Raw genomic sequence first — 7,501 nt, 5'->3', positions numbered from 1 at the left:
AAATGGGGTATCAGTCTACTCCGGGACACCCACAGAACACAACTATCAAGAGTTTACACCAATATTAGTGTTGTAGCTCTTATTGCGGGACGTTGACTGCTGGGAAATCACCTCCCTAGTCAGCCTATTGTACGTATTGAATGCTGGTGTTTTTACAGACATTTTCCAATCCTTCCTCGACCAACAACCAGTGGTTTCTACTCAGTGACACTCAGAGAACACAACTGTGAAGAGTTGACATAAAGATTAGTATCATAGCTCTCGAAGAGTGTGGGACTCTGAAACCACTGTGAAATGAGCCACATTGAGCTGACCAGTTACGTTACATTACTGACACTACTGACAGTATCATGTACATGTCTAAAGTTCAAATACAGTTGACAACAAATTGACAATACAAAATTCATAACTTTACATACAGTATATACCGATAAAAGAGACTAGCCTGCTGGCTTTACTGGGGGGATAGGTACATTAACCTGAGCTGTTTAGGAGGGATATCACCACTGGCACAAATTATTGTCTAGTTCTGTTATTCCTGCCGGGGGTGTCTGTATATTCTGTATATTTATTCCACTGAAGCGTATTATAGATTAGGTCTGTATATTTATTCCACTGAAGCATATTATAGATCAGGTCTGTATATGTATTCCACTGAAGCGTATTATAGATCTGGTCTGTATATTTATTCCACTGAAGCGTATTATAGATCTGGTCTGTATATTTACTCCACTGAAGCGTATTATAGATCTGGTCTGTATATTTACTCCACTGAAGCGTATTATAGATCAGGTCTGTATATTTACTCCACTGAAGCGTATTATAGATCAGGTCTGTATATTTACTCCACTGAAGCGTATTATAGATCTGGTCTGTATATTTACTCCACTGAAGCGTATTGTAGATCTGGTCTGTATATTTACTCCACTGAAGCGTATTATAGATCTGGTCTGTATATTTACTCCACTGAAGCGTATTATAGATCTGGTCTGTATATTTACTCCACTGAAGCGTATTGTAGATCTGGTCTGTATATTTACTCCACTGAAGCGTATTGTCTAAGAGGACACCCATATATGTGTATTCCTCTACAAGCTCTATGTTCTGACCTCTGATAGATGTTACAGAGGTAGGTGTTGTACGCTTCCTGAAGTCTATGCACATCTCTTTGATCTTGTTGGTATTGAGGACCAAGTGTGATTGGTCACACCACTCTACCAAGTCATTTAGGACCGGGCCATGGTGTTCCTCGTCATCATACAACAGGCTGATCAAGGCAGTGTCATCAGAGAACGAGGTGTCTGTCAGGATGGGAACTAGTACAACTATTAGTGTACCAGATGTACAGGAGTGGGAACAAAAATACATTCCGGTAGGGAGCCTGTGTTGGTGGTGCGTTTAGTCTGACATGCGGAGACCCACCCTGACGCACTGTGACCTCTAGCTCAGGAAGTCCAACAGCCACAAAACCAGCCCCACATCTAAGGAGATGCCCCTTATGAGTCTCGGTGCCAGAATGTAAGGCTGGATTGTGTTGAAGGCAGAAGAAAAGTCAACAAACAGAACCCTGACATGGGATTTGGCGCCCTCTAGATGTCTGTAGACCATGTTGAGGAGAGTACATCCTCTAGATATCTATAGACCATGTTGAGGAGAGTACACCCTCTAGATGTCTGTAGACCATGTTGAGGAGAGTACACCCTCTAGATGTCTGTAGACCATGTTGAGGAGAGTACACCCTCTAGATGTCTATAGACCATGTTGAGGAGAGTACACCCTCTAGATGTCTGTAGACCATGTTGAGGAGAGTACACCCTCTAGATGTCTATAGACCATGTTGAGGAGAGTACACCCTCTAGATGTCTGTAGACCATGTTGAGGAGAGTACACCCTCTAGATGTCTATAGACCATGTTGAGGAGAGTACACCCTCTAGATGTCTATAGACCATGTTGAGGAGAGTACATCCTCTAGATGTCTATAGACCATGTTGAGGAGAGTACACCCTCTAGATGTCTATAGACCATGTTGAGGAGAGTACACCCTCTAGATGTCTATAGACCATGTTGAGGAGAGTACACCCTCTAGATGTCTGTAGACCATGTTGAGGAGAGTACACCCTCTAGATGTCTGTAGACCATGTTGAGGAGAGTACACCCTCTAGATGTCTGTAGACCATGTTGAGGAGAGTACACCCTCTAGATGTCTGTAGACCATGTTGAGGAGAGTACACCCTCTAGATGTCTATAGACCATGTTGAGGAGAGTACACCCTCTAGATGTCTGTAGACCATGTTGAGGAGAGTACACCCTCTAGATGTCTATAGACCATGTTGAGGAGAGTACACCCTCTAGATGTCTGTAGACCATGTTGAGGAGAGTACACCCTCTAGATGTCTATAGACCATGTTGAGGAGAGTACACCCTCTAGATGTCTGTAGACCATGTTGAGGAGAGTACACCCTCTAGATGTCTATAGACCATGTTGAGGAGAGTACACCCTCTAGATGTCTATAGACCATGTTGAGGAGAGTACACCCTCTAGATGTCTGTAGACCATGTTGAGGAGAGTACACCCTCTAGATGTCTATAGACCATGTTGAGGAGAGTACACCCTCTAGATGTCTGTAGACCATGTTGAGGAGAGTACATCCTCTAGATGTCTATAGACCATGTTGAGGAGAGTACACCCTCTAGATGTCTGTAGACCATGTTGAGGAGAGTACACCCTCTAGATGTCTAGACCATGTTGAGGAGAGTACACCCTCTAGATGTCTGTAGACCATGTTGAGGAGAGTACACCCTCTAGATGTCTATAGACCATGTTGAGGAGAGTACATCCTCTAGATGTCTGTAGACCATGTTGAGGAGAGTACATCCTCTAGATGTCTGTAGACCATGTTGAGGAGAGTAAGAATGGCATCATCAACTCCTCTGCTGGGCTGATAGGCGAAGTGAAATGTGTCGAGGAACTGCTGGGTGGCGCTGAGGATATGACTTTTCACCATTTTCTCAAAGCATTTCATTACTAAGGATGTCAAGGCAACAGGGCGGTAGGCATTCAGCACAGAGGGATTAGAGGCTTTAGGAATGGGTATAATTGTTGTTTTTCCACAACACTGCCACGTGTTGCTGGTCGAGGGAGGATTGGAAAATGTTTGTAAAAACACCAACTATTAATCCGTTCAATGAGCTGACTAGGGAAGTCCCGCAATAAGAGCTAAGACGCTAATATTTGTTTAAACTCACAGTTCTGTGGGTGTCACTGAGTAGATTGATATCCCGTTTCATTGATCCACAATCCATAGGTAAGCCTGCGCCTGCGCAGTGAAATAGAAGGATGCCACCGGTGCAACTCTAAAGTCTAATACACCCACATTGCGATTTCAACAGATTTTGAATTTATATAACAACATTCCAAACTTTCACTTTCAATTATAGACTTTTATTTTGCAGGCAAACGGCAAATTCCACTGTTGTGGATAATCCTTATTGTGGCTAGCTTTACATATGTAATACCAGAGGTATTGACTGAACTTAGACTACCAGGCTACCGAGGCGCATGTTGCAGAATTGGGGAAATTCCATACTTCTGCCCCCGACCTCTGAGACATATGGCGCGTTCAGATGCTAGTCTGATCTAGGGAACTCGGATATTCCCGACTTGCTGATTCGTTGAATGTGGCATGTGTATAACTACAACAAGTTAGCAAGTCGGGAAATTTTCGAGTTCCTAGTTCTGACTAGAACTAGAAACGTCATTTGAAAAGGGGTGTGGTGACGGTGCGGTGACAGCCTACCAGTGGAGGCTGGTGGGATGAGCTATATAGGAAGACTGGCTCTGTGTAATGGCTGGAATGGAATTTATGGAACAGAGTCAAAAATGGTTTCTATATGTTTGATGTGTTTGATACCATTTCATTAATTCCATTCCACCCATTACAATGAGTCCGTCCTCCTACAGCCCATCCGACCAGCCTCCACTGCAGCCTACTGTAGTGGAGTTATGACATTAACCTGAAACACAGTCGGTTACATACCTATTGTATTAGGTGGCTACTGTGTGTAACATTTGGGGTTTTCCCACTTTACTTCTGGTTTTCATAGGTTATCTCGTGAGAAGGAGGCCCACAATCAGCTGCAGCAACCACCAACCATTATTCAGCCAGGGCATAAAAAGTGACACATTTTTCCTGAAGGGCATTTTGACCTTTTCTCCTCACTTCAGCATTATGAACAGTGATTCACGGAGACAGGGTGGAGGGCACGACTAGTAACACTGTCACCAGTAACACTCACGCATGTCCACTGGATGGCAACGTCATACCAGGAAAACAAATTCAGAGCCTTGAACAACAGACCAAGACATTCAATCTGTTACCAGGGTTACAGGATTACTTCCCTGTGATGTTTAGACAGTGAGGTAGCATTGATAACTGTTTATGACATCACTCACCTAATACCACACCACATGGTGGATCCATAGTACTACAGTTTATGACATCACTCACCTAATACCACACCGCGTGGTGGATCCATAGTACTACAGTTTATGACATCACTCACCTAATACCTCACCACATGGTGGATCCATAGTACTACAGTTTATGACATCACGCACCTAATACCTCCCCACATGATGGATCCATAGTACTACAGTTTATGACATCACTCACCTAATACCTCACCACATGGTGGATCCATAGTAGTACAGTTTATGACATCACTCACCTAACACCTCACCACATGGTGGATCCATAGTACTACAGTTTATGACATCACTCACCTAACACCTCACCACATGGTGGATCCATAGTACTACAGTTTATGACATCACTCACCTAATACCTCACCACATGGTGGATCCATAGTACTACAGTTTATGACATCACGCACCTAATACCTCCCCACATGATGGATCCATAGTACTACAGTTTATGACATCACTCACCTAACACCTCACCACATGGTGGATCCATAGTACTACAGTTTATGACATCACTCACCTAACACCTCACCACATGGTGGATCCATAGTACTACAGTTTATGAGATCACTCACCTAACACCTCACCACATGGTGGATCCATAGTACTACAGTTTATGACATCACTCACCTAACACCTCACCACATGGTGGATCCATAGTACTACAGTTTATGACATCACTCACCTAACACCTCACCACATGGTGGATCCATAGTACTACAGTTTATGACATCACTCACCTAACACCTCACCACATGGTGGATCCATAGTACTACAGTTTATGACATCACTCACCTAACACCTCACCACATGGTGGATCCATAGTACTACAGTTTATGACATCACTCACCTAACACCTCACCAGATGGTGGATCCATAGTACTACAGTTTATGACATCACTCACCTAACACCTCACCAGATGGTGGATCCATAGTACTACAGTTTATGACATCACTCACCTAACACCTCACCACATGGTGGATCCATAGTACTACAGTTTATGACATCACTCACCTAACACCTCACCACATGGTGGATCCATAGTACTACAGTTTATGACATCACTCACCTAACACCTCACCACATGGTGGATCCATAGTACTACAGTTTATGACATCACTCACCTAACACCTCACCACATGGTGGATCCATAGTACTACAGTTTATGACATCACTCACCTAACACCTCACCACATGGTGGATCCATAGTACTACAGTTTATGACATCACTCACCTAACACCTCACCACATGGTGGATCCATAGTACTACAGTTTATGACATCACTCACCTAACACCTCACCACATGGTGGATCCATAGTACTACAGTTTATGACATCACTCACCTAGCACCTCACCACATGGTGGATCCATAGTACTACAGTTTATGACATCACTCACCTAACACCTCACCACATGGTGGATCCATAGTACTACAGTTTATGACATCACTCACCTAACACCTCACCACATGGTGGATCCATAGTACTACAGTTTATGACATCACTCACCTAACACCTCACCACATGGTGGATCCATAGTACTACAGTTTATGACATCACTCACCTAACACCTCACCACATGGTGGATCCATAGTACTACAGTTTATGACATCACTCACCTAACACCTCACCACATGGTGGATCCATAGTACTACAGTTTATGACATCACTCACCTAACACCTCACCACATGGTGGATCCATAGTACTACAGTTTATGACATCACTCACCTAACACCTCACCACATGGTGGATCCATAGTACTACAGTTTATGACATCACTCACCTAACACCTCACCAGATGGTGGATCCATAGTACTACAGTTTATGACATCACTCACCTAACACCTCACCACATGGTGGATCCATAGTACTACAGTTTATGACATCACTCACCTAACACCTCACCACATGGTGGATCCATAGTACTACAGTTTATGACATCACTCACCTAACACCTCACCACATGGTGGATCCATAGTACTACAGTTTATGACATCACTCACCTAACACCTCACCACATGGTGGATCCATAGTACTACAGTTTATGACATCACTCACCTAACACCTCACCACATGGTGGATCCATAGTACTACAGTTTATGACATCACTCACCTAACACCTCACCACATGGTGGATCCATAGTACTACAGTTTATGACATCACTCACCTAACACCTCACCACATGGTGGATCCATAGTACTACAGTTTATGACATCACTCACCTAACACCTCACCACATGGTGGATCCATAGTACTACAGTTTATGACATCACTCACCTAGCACCTCACCACATGGTGGATCCATAGTACTACAGTTTATGACATCACTCACCTAACACCTCACCACATGGTGGATCCATAGTACTACAGTTTATGACATCACTCAACTAACACCACACCACATGGTGGATCCATAGTACTACAGTTTATGACATCACTCACCTAACACCTCACCACATGGTGGATCCATAGTACTACAGTTTATGACATCACTCACCTAACACCTCACCACATGGTGGATCCATAGTACTACAGTTTATGACATCACTCACCTAACACCTCACCACATGGTGGATCCATAGTACTACAGTTTATGACATCACTCACCTAACACCTCACCACATGGTGGATCCATAGTACTACAGTTTATGACATCACTCACCTAACACCTCACCACATGGTGGATCCATAGTACTACAGTTTATGACATCACTCACCTAACACCTCACCACATGGTGGATCCATAGTACTACAGTTTGTGACATCACTCACCTAACACCTCACCACATGGTGGATCCATAGTACTACAGTTTATGACATCACTCACCTAACACCTCACCACGTGGTGGATCCATAGTACTACAGTTTATGACATCACTCACCTAACACCTCACCACATGGTGGATCCATAGTACTACAGTTTATGACATCACTCACCTAATACCTCACCACATGGTGGATCCATAGTACTACAGTTTATGGTCGTTAGTCAACCACTGAACGTGTGTGTGTGA

Source organism: Salmo salar, chromosome 17, assembly GCF_965601325.2.
Source record: "Salmo salar chromosome 17, fSalSal1, whole genome shotgun sequence".
Lineage (NCBI taxonomy): Eukaryota > Metazoa > Chordata > Actinopteri > Salmoniformes > Salmonidae > Salmo > Salmo salar.
The sequence above is the reverse complement of the archived record's forward strand: the minus strand, read 5'-3'. Positions refer to the sequence as shown.